This window comes from Eleginops maclovinus, chromosome 9 (genome assembly GCF_036324505.1).
Source record: "Eleginops maclovinus isolate JMC-PN-2008 ecotype Puerto Natales chromosome 9, JC_Emac_rtc_rv5, whole genome shotgun sequence".
Lineage (NCBI taxonomy): Eukaryota > Metazoa > Chordata > Actinopteri > Perciformes > Eleginopidae > Eleginops > Eleginops maclovinus.
In genome coordinates this window covers 58710-71545 of record NC_086357.1, presented here as the reverse complement: position 1 = coordinate 71545, position 12836 = coordinate 58710, and the positions used below count along the sequence as shown (strand labels likewise).

At 41.7% G+C, this 12836-nt stretch overlaps 1 protein-coding gene across 1 annotated transcript in view; it reads right to left on the bottom strand.

The window, feature by feature from the left end:
• nrd1b (nardilysin b (N-arginine dibasic convertase)) overlaps positions 1–12836 on the bottom strand; it is an 88701-nt gene that overhangs the window by 34963 nt on the left and 40902 nt on the right. The gene's annotated exons all lie outside the window — the stretch shown is intronic.

Sequence of the window (12836 nt, the reverse complement as noted above, 5' to 3'; positions counted from 1 at the left end):
GGCTGGAATAGAAGACAAGACCACCAACAAGCAGCTTGGTGAGAGAGAGACAACTGGTTTGATTATTAGAGAATGGAAGAAGCACAAAATGACCATCAATCACCCTTGGTCTGGGGCTCCACGATCTAAGATCTCGCCTCTTGGGGCATAAATGATCATAAGAAAGGTGAGGGGTCAGCCAACAACTGCACAGGAGGCACTTGTGAATGATCTGAAGGCAGCTGGGACAACAGTCACCCAGAAAACTATTGGTAACACACTGCGCCATAATGGATTAAAATCCTGTATCGCCTGCAAGGTCCCTTGCTCAAGAAGGCACATGTACAGGCCATCTGAAGTCTGCCAATGAACCTCTGAAGGATTAAGAGAATGCTTATGAGAAGGTGATGTGGTCAGATGAGACCAAATTCAAGATCTTTGGCATCAACTCCACAAGTCGTGTTTGGAGGAAGAGAAATGCTGACTATTACTCCAAGAACACCATCCCCAGCATCAAGCATGGAGGAGGAAACCTTATGCTTTGGGGGGGGGTTCTCTGCTAAGGGACAGGGCGATTCACCACATCGAAGGGATGATGGAGGGGGCGATGTATCGTAAAATATTGGCTGATAACCTCCTTCCCTCAGTGAGGACACTGAAAATGGGACATGTATAGGTCTTCCAGCATGACAATGACCCAAAACATACGGCCAAGGCAACTAAGGAGTGGCTAAAGAAGAAGCCCATTAAGGTGATGGAGGGGCCTAGCCAGTCTCCGGACCTCCATAATAGAAAATCTGTGGAAAGAGCTGAAGCTTTCAAAACCTTAAGGATTTTGAGAAAATCTGCAGAGAGGAGTGGACCAAAATCCTTCCTGAGATGTGAGCAAACCTGGTGACCAACTACAAGAGGCCTCTGCCCTCTGTGCTGTCCAACAAGGCTTTCTCCACCAAGAACTAAGGCATGTTTTGCAAGGGGATCAAATACTTATTTCCTTCACTGTATATGAACTGATACAGATTTGCTGTCCTTATGACGTAATGACCGAAATGTGGGCTGGCTTTGCATTGAACTCTGGCAACGTCCCACCCACGTGACATGTCCCAACATATCGTCCCCAATATACAGTCTGCGAGCTGAATCCCCTCCCGAGCTGTGGAGTTGTTATATATACTGTATATAGTCACTGTTGTAGTGGTAAACACTGAGAAAGTAAGTGTTTCAGAAATAATGCTTGATGTGTTTTTGAACGTAAAATGGGGTTTAATCACGGCAGTGCTTGGCTGAGTTTCTCAGTTAGAAACTTCTCTCTTCACAAAGGATAGAGAGCTGCATGACACTCCAAAGGGTCGTGGCCAGCGGCAGCTAGTTCATTTAAAGCTACAGTCACAGAATCAGCACTTCAGGAACAGGGCTGAAATAGAGGGGGATGAGGCATGCTACAATCTGTTTGGTATTTTGAGCAAAACACTTCAGAGACAGGTTCTGTATAGATATGGCCCTACAAGATATTGTTCATATATAGCATAATAGGAGTTCTTCAAAGTGGAAGGAAGGACAGAATTGATACACACAAAAATGTAAGAGATCAGTATGCATGAATAGGAACCTAAGTGATAATCGGCAATGTATGACGTAATTTATCAGAGGATGTTACACTGAACCACCTTCACATATAAACAACAAAGAGAAAGAACACTGGTTTGACAGCCAGGTGGGAGGGGAGCTTTTTTGAAGTAAAGTTGAAGTATAATTGGGCCCCCGCTAGCGGCCCATATCCTAGGGCAGACTCATCGCTTCGAAGTCCCTGGGTTCGAACCTGACCTAGGGACAGTTTTATGCGTGTCATCTCATCTGTCTCATTTTTCAACTCTCTCTCACCAGTAAAGACATTCTTTCAAGATGGCGCCAAGGATGGCTGCCGTGTCTCAAGCTCCTCAGCAACTCCACATCTTAGTGTTTTTATTGTTTTACTTTGTTGGTTGTTTTTAACTTTTTTTGCAACATGCAAACCGCCCAAGCGAGCCCTATCATCCAATATGATACAGAACAACTTTTACACATCAGGTCGCTGGTGGACAGCAATAATCCACGACGACCTGCAAACAATGGAGAGTCTCTGTGTTTACCTGCTGGAGCTCTACCTGTGGAGCGCAGGAGGAAGAGACCACGAGGTTCCCGGGCCGGGGTCCTGGTCACGCTGAGGAAACGTGAAAACAGGCCTCCTCTACCGAGTTTACTTCTGGCAAATGTCCAATCCCTGGATAATAAGCTGGACGAACTCCGTAGCAGGATGGCATTTCAACGGGACATTAAGACCTGTAATGTTTTGGTTTTCACGGAGATTTGGCTTGACCCCTCGATACCAGACGCAGCCATTGCTCCACACGGATTCTCCATTCATCGACAGGACCGGACAATAAACTCAGGGAAGAGCAAGGGAGGAGGTGTGTGCTTCATGATTAACAACAAGTGGTGCTCAGAGGTGGAGATTATTTCTTCGGACTGTTCTCCCAGCCTAGAGCACATCATGATCGGATGCCGGCCTTTTTATCTGCCGAGGGAGTTCACATCGGTTGTTCTAACAGCAGTGTATGTTCCGCTGCAGGCTGACAACAACACAGCGCTGGAGGAGCTGTATGGGATTATCGACAGGACAGAGACTTCTCGGCCAGAGGCCACATTTATTGTGGCCGGGGATTTTAACAGACCCAACATGAAGAAAGTCCTGCCGAAATACTATTAGCATGTCAGCTGCCCCACGCGCGGTGGAAATACACTGGACCATGTTTACACTCCTTTCCGGCATGGATATAAAGCCCTCCCCCGCCCCCCCTTCGGCAAGTCAGACCACATATCTCTTCTTCTGCTCCCCGTTTACCGGCAGAGACTGAAGAGGGATCGACCTGTGACGAGGACAGTGCAGAGTTGGTCGGAGCAGTCTGACTCTGCTCTCCGCCACTGCTTTGGCATCACGGAGTGGTGTGTGTTTGAGGAGGACGATATAAACACACACACTGACGCGGTCATTTGCTACATCGGCAAATGCATCGATGACGTCGTGCCGCGGATTACTGTACGGACATTCCCAAATGAGAAGCCCTGGATAAACGGCGAGGTCCGAGCTAAACTTAAAGCACGGCGGCGGTGATTTGGATGAGTACAGGAATTCCAGGTATGCACTCCGGAGAGCTATTAGCAGTGCGAAAAGACAATACAAGGACATGGTGGAGTCGAACTACAAGGGCTCCAATGCCAGAAATATGTGGTCTTGACTAAAAACAATAACAGACTACAAAAGGACAACGAGTGGTGCTGAGGAAGTGTCTGCATCTCTCCCAGATGAACTGAACACATTTTATGCACGCTTTGAGAAGCCCCCGGCTGTGGAGGCACAGAAGGCCCAGGATCCCTGCTGACTGGTTTTAACCAGTGCAGATGTGTGTAGATCTCTGAAAAGGATCAACGCACACAGGGCTCCTGGACCTGATGGCATCCCTGGCCGTGCTCTCAAGGTGTGTGCAGTTCAGCTGGCAGATGTGTTCACAGACATTTTCAATAGGTCACTGCTCCAGTCTGTAGCCCCCACATGTTTTAAAGAGTCCATCATTGTCCCTGTCCCCAAAAAGACAAAACCCATCTGCCTCAATGCACTGCAAAAAATGGAAATCTGTACAAGTGTAAAAAACTTGAATTCAGCATTTTGGTCTCATTACACTTGTTTTTGAATGTATTTTCTTAGTAAGACTGAATCTTGTTAAGATTATTTGACTTGTTTCAAGAAAATTAATCTTTTTCATCCTACCTGAATAATACAACTAATTCTGAGCAGCTTTTTTCTTAAAATAGCACACATTACTGACTGAGTCGCGTTAACATTTAGACTGTGAGTACATTTTTACTTGTTTCAAGACAATAAGACAATCCATATTAACCTGGTTTAAGAACTGACCCTATCTCATTAAGATATTCCAGCTAATCAACTGTGATTGCATACAAATTGATAGGGCCATTGAGATTGTCATTCATGATTTATAGCTTTGAGATTCTGAACCTCACCGGTGACCCATTCACTGTTTGCAGAACAAAGTAAACTAGAATACATCATAACTACATCATACAGCTTATAATAATAGAAGCTCTGCCTTAAGGATTAACATAAATAAAGCAAACAATTTCTTCTGTGCTGATTTACTCATTTATTTTAATACATCATACCTTCTCATACAACAAAACATCAGTCAGTTCATATTTACTCATAACATACGTTCTACTATTGAATGGTACTGGGTGGTATGCAGTGTAATCAGGTAGTGATTCTAAATTTGTAAACTCTGTTGCCTGTGCAGCATTTGGCACAGCAATTTCATATGATTGTAAATCTGTATCCCATTTCAATGTGTCAAACACTTGATATTCACAGCAAAATAAAGATGAATCAATAACATAAATATTACTTATTAGTCCAAAAATAGGGAGCCCATCATTTGAGTCTGTGATTATTAAAGTCTTTCCACTAATGTACTTGTTGCCATTAAGAGACACCCATTTCACAGAGATTACATGATGGAAACTGTCAATATTCAAAAAATCTCTAATCTTTGAACTGACATATGCCTCTGAGGCCTCTGATACCGCTGATGTGGGGCCTAATTCTTTTTCATGAGCAAATATATTGTTTGTTTGATAGGTACTTTCGACAATTTTGCTATGATTTACAAGAGATTTGCAGACATTTTTATAATTTAATTTAGAGGACCACTGTTTAAAAAAACAATGCTTAGACTCAAACCTCATGCACATGTGTCTCGTCAAAGGACCCAGTGCTTCAATTTGTGAAGGTAAATGTAGCATATAATGTTGCTTAGGGGTTATGTTGTTGTCCGGGAAAAGTTGCCTAAATTGTTTCAGATGCTGCTCTATCATTACTCTCAGTTTTTGTAAGGTTTCCTTCATCACAATAGGAGCAAAAAGGATGTGAGTTATTTCAATTAATTCTATGATAAACTGTACATAGACATTGTCCTTGATGCTGTTCATAATAAAAGGGAATATCTTCAGAAATATCAGCATCTGTCCAGAAGACTGTTTTATTTTGTTATCATCAGATGCCATTGTACTGACACTGATTGGACATGGCTTGTCACGTATATCCCTGGTTGAATATGGAAAACCTTGTATACCTGAATTTATAGAGTCTAGATCAATATGCCCTGACAAAATAATGTGCTTCAATGCACATTTTATTTCCTGTTGAACAACACCCTCAAGCATGATGTGCATTATATCTTGAGGGGTTTGTTGAATAAGATCATAGCCTGGAAAATCTATAAGTTTACTCCTTCTATTTATACCATAGGTAGTCATGAGGGCATTTTTAAGAGAGGTACTGGCCCTCTCTATTTCTCTGCACTGTCTGATGTGACTTTGTAATGTTCTTAGGGTAAAACTATTTTCATCAAATTGGTTTTGCATTGTCTCAAAGTCACACTCACAATGCCTACACTTACTGAAAGCAAACCCAACTCCGACTTTAAACCCAGCCAGGTCATGCTGAGCAAGGGTATCACCACATATTGATATTACTGCACCATATAATATAGTCTCACTATTTCCAACTTGAATGTTGACACCATTGTACAGTTCCTTCAAATCCTGTTCAATTCTTGTTAATATAACATCAGCACCAGCCTCTGAGATATCCTTAGCTTTTGCAATGGCAAGAAGTCTTATGGCAGCAAGCTTAGACCTAAACTTGGGGTTAATGTTTCCTACAGTATAATAAAACATGAGTAATTTGTTCATAGAGGTATGGGGTCCAAGAGGGTTGCAAATCTCTATTTCGTCTGAATACAAAATTAACTGTAAAGCAGTTGGCTTAACAGAAAACAATGGATGAGTTCTGAAAAGGCTGCCATTCACAATGTCACGGAGATATCCATTTTTGTTACAATTTTCTGGTGGATTACTGACCATGCTAAAAATTCTAGGGTTGGATAGCAGTTGCTGTAGACTCTTGATAAGAGGAACATAGAAAAAAACTTTGTTTCTAATGGTAAGAACCCTTGAAGAGCCTCGCTTAACTCTACACAGTCTTTGTGAAATTATAACCTCCTCTGGTTCCACTGGTTTAAAAAGTTCCTCAATGGTTTGGTCCTGCATGTAAGTTGTAGTCAAGTTGGCAAATGGATCTGGAAAACCCTCAAACGTTGCCAAAACCTCATTTTGGAGCTGGTCAATGCTGACTGAAGGATCATGTCTATCAAAGACATCCATCACTCTGTCCTGCAAGGTTCCTACAACAGCCATTTGTAACTGCTGTGTTTTCCCTATAATCCTGTTGGTATTACCCTGTAGTGAGAAGAGGCAGAAAAGCATGCTATTACGGCATTACAAAGACTATGAATGACAGGATATGGGTGAAAACATAAAAGGTGTCACTCAGAAGAATTTAAAGTAGTATTCACATCTTTTATTGCAAAAAAATGAAAGTAAAAATGAGATCTGTCCTCGGTAAAAACCATAAAATCACAAAAAAGCATATCCTACCCGAGAAAGACAGCATGTTTCACGAACATCCACGGTAAAGGCAGCTGCATGTCTGGTCAATTCCTGTTAAAGAAGCAGATTAAGCTTGTTCAGTGACTGTTGTCAAAGTTGTTTTTGCCAGTGCCATTTGCATTACAGACAATGATGAATTCTGAATTTGCTCAAATTCACAACTAAGTTTACACCGGCTTACTCAGAATTCTATAAAATGACAATAACAAACGAACCATTGATCAAATTCTGAAGCTCAACATTCAAGATTCTATATAGGCCTACTGTGTTTTCATGTATGCTACTATCAAATAGGGACGTGTTAAAATTAGAGGTTCTTCTTTGCTTTCAACACATTAAGACCATTATGATGACCATTCCTAAGAGACTGGGTTAGGGTTAGAGTGGGGAGGTCCCAGAACCAGACCTAGGAGAAAATGTTCCTCAGCTGGCGAGCCCTCATGTCTGAGCAAGTGGAGACATTGAAGCACCTCATTGACCCATTTATCTGACTACTGTGCAGCATGTTGAGAATTTGCTGGAGGAATGTTAAGGTAATGGTATACCTGTATGTATGATATCTGCCGCATTCCCTCATGTGTGCAGGACTTTGCGTTTGTGTAGTAACCATGGCAACGAGCAATCTTAGTTCAGTTGCCCCACGGCCTATTCGTGGATATCACTCACGTCATTAATTTCAGTTCTTGCAGTAGTTGTTGTATTTAGAGCTAGACTAACAACTAGCCTAGAACTACTGCAAGAACTGAAATTCACGCATATTGATTTGACACCTCTTTTTATGATGACGCCACTCAATTGTTGACGCACCGCTACTGCAAATGGTTGAAGCAACATTTGATCAATGTTTGTATGCCTACCTTTTCCTTGTTAGGTTGCAGTGGTTGAATCCCCCCGCTCTCTTGGCAAGCGTCATCTTGTCTAAAGTCAACCTGCGTTGTGTTCTGCCTCATATTGGTAGTTGGAGTAGAATCTTGAACTTGGTGGGTAGCTGGAGTAATGCAGTTGGAAAAAATAGGTAGGCCCATGTCGAATCGTTCACCTCCATGGCACCTTGAGCTAACTGGAATGCAATCCCTGGGCGGACGACCATTGGCGAGGTACGCTGCATGCCTACGCTTGATGTGATAATAGAACGAATTGAATACCCGGTATTCTTCTTTGCACCCATCGATTCCACAAATCACACGGAAGTTTCTACTACGTCCATGCGCCGTGTTAATATGGCTTAAAAATACTTTTAAAGTCAGTGCAATAAATGCAAAGCAAATCACACATCGCCAACCAGCCATCTTCACAAACTGTTCCTAACATGCATTGCCATTGATTGAAAACCGCTGCGTTTTGCATTTTGCAGGCTACTTCGCTTTCGCGCGTTGGACAATTCCATACAAAACCTCGGGGGGGTGGGGTGACTGACCTAATGTGAATTGTGTGATTGCACCCAGCCTCTTTTATCCAAATATTCAATTTCCTTTTCAAAACTGTAGACGAATCTTTTATTGACTGCTATAATTGACTACTTCATAACTCTTCGATTTTATTTCACAATTCCATGCACTCCCAATTCAGGCTGACTTGGATTCGCCTAACGACTTTGTTCCCGCTCAAAAATATATGCACGTTCTTTTACCCTGGCTGCTGCAAGGACAAGAAGACGAGAAGGAAATAAGAAGATAAATATACGCTATAAGGTGTGTATGAAACTTTCAGACAATAGAGGGTTGAAGATTATTTCAGTCAAAGATCATTTGAGTACATTTTTAACGGAGTCGAGGTTCCGGTAAATTAAAAAAAAAACTATTGGAAAAGGGGGCTAAAACTTGGTGCACCTTGCACAATCTCCAGATGGCTAATGCGTTTTAACATGGCGGAGCCCCAGGACTGTTACCGGCAAATATATTATGTGAATAAAGGTTATCTACACGACTTTTATTAGTCTAATTGACTCTGTTTGTTGTTTATATGCTAGACGAGTGCTGTGAAGTCAAACAGAATATTGTAGGTCATGACTGAAGCACAAAAACGTTTCAGCCTTATAGTTAGCTTGCCGCTAACACTTAAAACCAAACCCATTAGAATACATAGTAGCTAGCGATTAGCTAATTAGCTGCTAATAAGTTATAACGTTTAATTTATTGCTGTTTACTTTGCAGGTGAGCATATTTAGAGAGAATAACCCACCCCAAGAGTAGCGATTTCAGTTACTACGTGGAATTTCAGTATTCAATGATTGCTTTATTAGCAGCTAATCTGTGCCATTAGCGCTGCACTTGAACGTGACAAAAGGGACAAGTGATTACATTTGGTGGTGCTCCGGATCAGCGTGTAGATGTTATGGCATCAGTAACCCAATGGTTTTGGCGGAGGTTTGCGCTCTCTGAGTGCTTCTAGTTACATACCAGTATGTTTTCTGCATTTTATTTTTTTCCTATTAGTCCTTTTTTTTTAGTCGTTTTCTCGTCAAATACATACAGTGGGGCAAAAAAGTATTTAGTCAGCCACCAATTGTGCAAGTTCTCCCATTTAAAAAGATGAGAGAGGCCTGTAATTTTTATCATAGGTATACCTCAACTATGAGAGACAGAATGAGAAAAGAAATCCAGGAAATCACATTGTAGGATTTTTAATGAATTAATTGGTAAATTCCTCGGTAAAATAAGTATTTGGTCACCTACAAACAAGCAAGATTTCTGGCTCTCACAGACCTGTAACTTCTTCTTTAAGAGGCTCCTCTGTCCTCCACTCGTTACCTGTATTAATGGCACCTTTTTGAACTCGTTATCAGTATAAGACACCTGTCCACAACCTCAAACAGTCATACTCCAAACTCCACTATGGCCAAGACCAAAGAGCTGTCAAAGGAGACCAGAGACAAAATTGTAGACCTGCACCAGGCTGGGAAAACTGAATCTGCAATAGGTAAGCAGCTTGGTGTGAAGAAATCAACTGTGGGAGCAATTATTAGAAAATGGAAGACATACAAAACCACTGCTAATCTCCCTCAATCTGGGGCTCCACGCAAGATCTCACCCCGTGGGGTCAAAATGATCACAAGAACGTGAGCAAAAATCCCACAACCACACGGGGGGACCTAGTGAATGACCTGCAGAGAGCTGGGACCAAAGTAACAGAGGCTACCATCAGTAACACACTACGCCGCCAGGGACTTAAATCCTGCAGTTCCAGACGTGTCCCCCTGCTTAAGCCAGTACATGTCCAGGCCCGTCTGAAGTTTGCTAGAGGGCATTTGGATGATCCAGAAGAGGATTTGGAGAATGTCATATGGTCAGATGAAACCAAAATAGAACTTTTTGGTAAAAACTCAAGTCGTCGTGTTTGGAGGAGAAAGAATGCAGAGTTGCATCCAAAGAACACCATACCTACAGTGAAGCATGGGGGTGGAAACATCATGCTTTGGGGCTGTTTTTCTGCAAAGGGACCAGGACGACTGATCCGTGTAAAGGAAAGAATGAATGGGGCCATGTATCGTGAGATTTTGAGTGAAAACCTCCTTCCATCAGCAAGGGCACTGAAGATGAAGCGTGGCTGGGTCTTTCAGCATGACAATGATCCCAAACACACCGCCAGGGCAACGAAGGAGTGGCTTCGTAAGAAGCATTTCAAGGTCCTGGAGTGGCCTAGCCAGTCTCCAGATCTCAACTCCATAGAAAATCTTTGGAGGGAGTTGAAAGTCTGTGTTGCCCAGCGACAGCCCCAAAACATCACTGCTTTAGAGAGATCTGCATGGAGGAATGGGCCAAAATACCAGCAACAGTGTGTGAAAACCTTGTGAAGACTTACAGAAAACGTTTGACCTCTGTCATTGCCACCAAAGGGTATATAACAAAGTATTGAGATGAACTTTTGTTATTGACCAAATACTTATTTTCCACAATAATTTGAAAATAAATTCTTTAAAAATCCTACAATGTGATTTCCTGGATTTTTTTTCTCATTCTGTCTCTCATAGTTGAGGTATACCTATGATAAAAATGACAGGCCTCTCTCATCTTTTTAAATGGGAGAACTTGCACAATTGGTGGCTGACTAAATACTTTTTTGCCCCACTGTAAGTGCACTTAATGTCCAAAATGGCCGCCACTTTCACAAATACGTCAAACTCACGTGTCTGTAAAGGGTCAATACTTAACCTAAACAATTCTGCCTGGTTTTAAAGGCTGGTTCTGCACGATTTTCTGTCTAATGTATAGCTTGGATGTTATGACAGTATGTTGTTTTTATTCACAGTTAACCGAGTGAGTTGGATCCAGCTGCTTTACTCAACGGATGGACGGCAATATGGAAAAGTTAGACCGTGTGGCCAAAGACATCTTAACAGGTAAGTGATAACGTGATACAGTGATGATGGTGCTCATGTTTGAATGTAAATGAAGATAGTGTCAATTTTATCATTTGTGTATGCTAATTTCATTTCAAATTATAGTTCATTACAATAGGCTAGTTGTATGAGCTTGCTGAATGGGATTTTTAGACAAATGGAATCAAAAGTATTTGGATCAACAAACTGGATCAGATCAGAAGATAATGTGAATGTTGCTGTAAATAACAAAAGTGAAAGTGACCTTATGGGTCAATCTTGGTGTCAGCTGTGCATTCACTATACAGTTTTGTTCTGTCTAAGGCATTCAGCAAGCTCATACAGTAGAGCCACAATAAATCCCTAAACTAAAAATTACATTAAATCAGAGATACTTTTCACTTACTCGTCAATAGAATCTCCCACACACTAAAATAATGTTAAATGACAGTCACTGGGGCTTCAGTGAACCTCATCTGTTGATTAATCTGATTCAGCTGATGTTCTGTACCTTTTGTCTCTTGTTTGTGACACAGCTGCCAATATCGATATGGAGGCACTGAAGACGCTTTCGAGAGAAGAGCTTCGTGACCTCTTCCCAGGGCCTGACCATTTTTTACGTAGAAAATGTATATGGGATCTGTGTCACCCTGTGGTAAGCAACGTTTTTTAAACCTCATGTACAACCAGTGGTTAACTCATTCATGCCAGATGCTTTTGTGTCATATCCATTGATGGCAGTGGATAGAGAAAAAAGCACAGTTTGCACACATACAGTAGCCTACATGCACAGAGACTACGGTGGAAAAGTACTTGACTGGACTGGAGTTTTGTTAAATGTCTGTTGGGGAGTTTGAGCCCAAGTTTGGTATCTAGGCGATTGGATTCAGTTTTGTTCATGCTCATATTTAGTGTGCCACCCACTAACCATGTCCCATTATACAAACACTATAATCCATCTACAATGGTTTATCGTCTTCGTTTTTGCTAAGAGTTAGGTTTATTATAGGCCTATAAATAGGCTATTCAATATCATGGGGTATGGTATTGTCACTCTTTTCCCACCTCTCTCTCTCTCTCTCTCTTTCTCTCTCTCATACCAAGTTGCCTCATCTTATGTGTTCAATCAATTGTCCTCTGTGTTGGTATGTTCTGAAATTTTATTTGTTAAATCAATTAAGCATTGGTTTTCTGACTAGTTTTTGCTGATTCCTTTACAGGAGAAGGCCTCATGCAGCTCTTCTGCCGCCTCCATTGAGGTCAGCGACGGAAAAGAGTGTGCAGCCACTGGAACCAGTAGTGGGGGAAGTGACAGCAAAGAGGAGGAGAAGGGGGGGTGGACTACATACAGAACACTTACACTGCCAAGCCCCCAATATGTCATATACACTGATACTGAATTGGAGAATGTGAAATCATACTTTTTTCAGTTGAAAAGACTTGGGAGAGCAGGAGAGTGTGAGCTCTCCAAAGAGCTAACATGTAGACTGATCCGCAATACAATAACCAACATGGTGTCAGCAGTGAGGGCATTGCACTGTGAAGAGAAGCAGTATCCATCGAAGGAGGACCTCGTAGCCATGGCCAAACGCCTGGTGATCTACTATCCCATGCTCTCTGATAAGCTTGACATACAGCGTCCATGGGTAAGTATTGCTTTCAATGTAATAAAGTACCTCAAATCGCACACTTGTTTACAGAGGCCTTTGGTTGTTCATTCCACCGTCTCCCATACATGCACCCATTACATTAGGTAACATACTTGTATGGTAACATACCTAAACCTATTATTGCTATTATTATTATTTAATGATACACGTTGTAGAAGGGTACGGTAAAAAGGCTTTATTATTCTGATTTGGGTAATGTTTGACACAGAATGGAGTAGATTTTAAAGTTGTTTTTTTTTTTTTTTTTTTTTTTCCTTAGCAAATGTGGATATTTGACAATGTCTTGGTCTTTGTATTTTCTGCCTAGA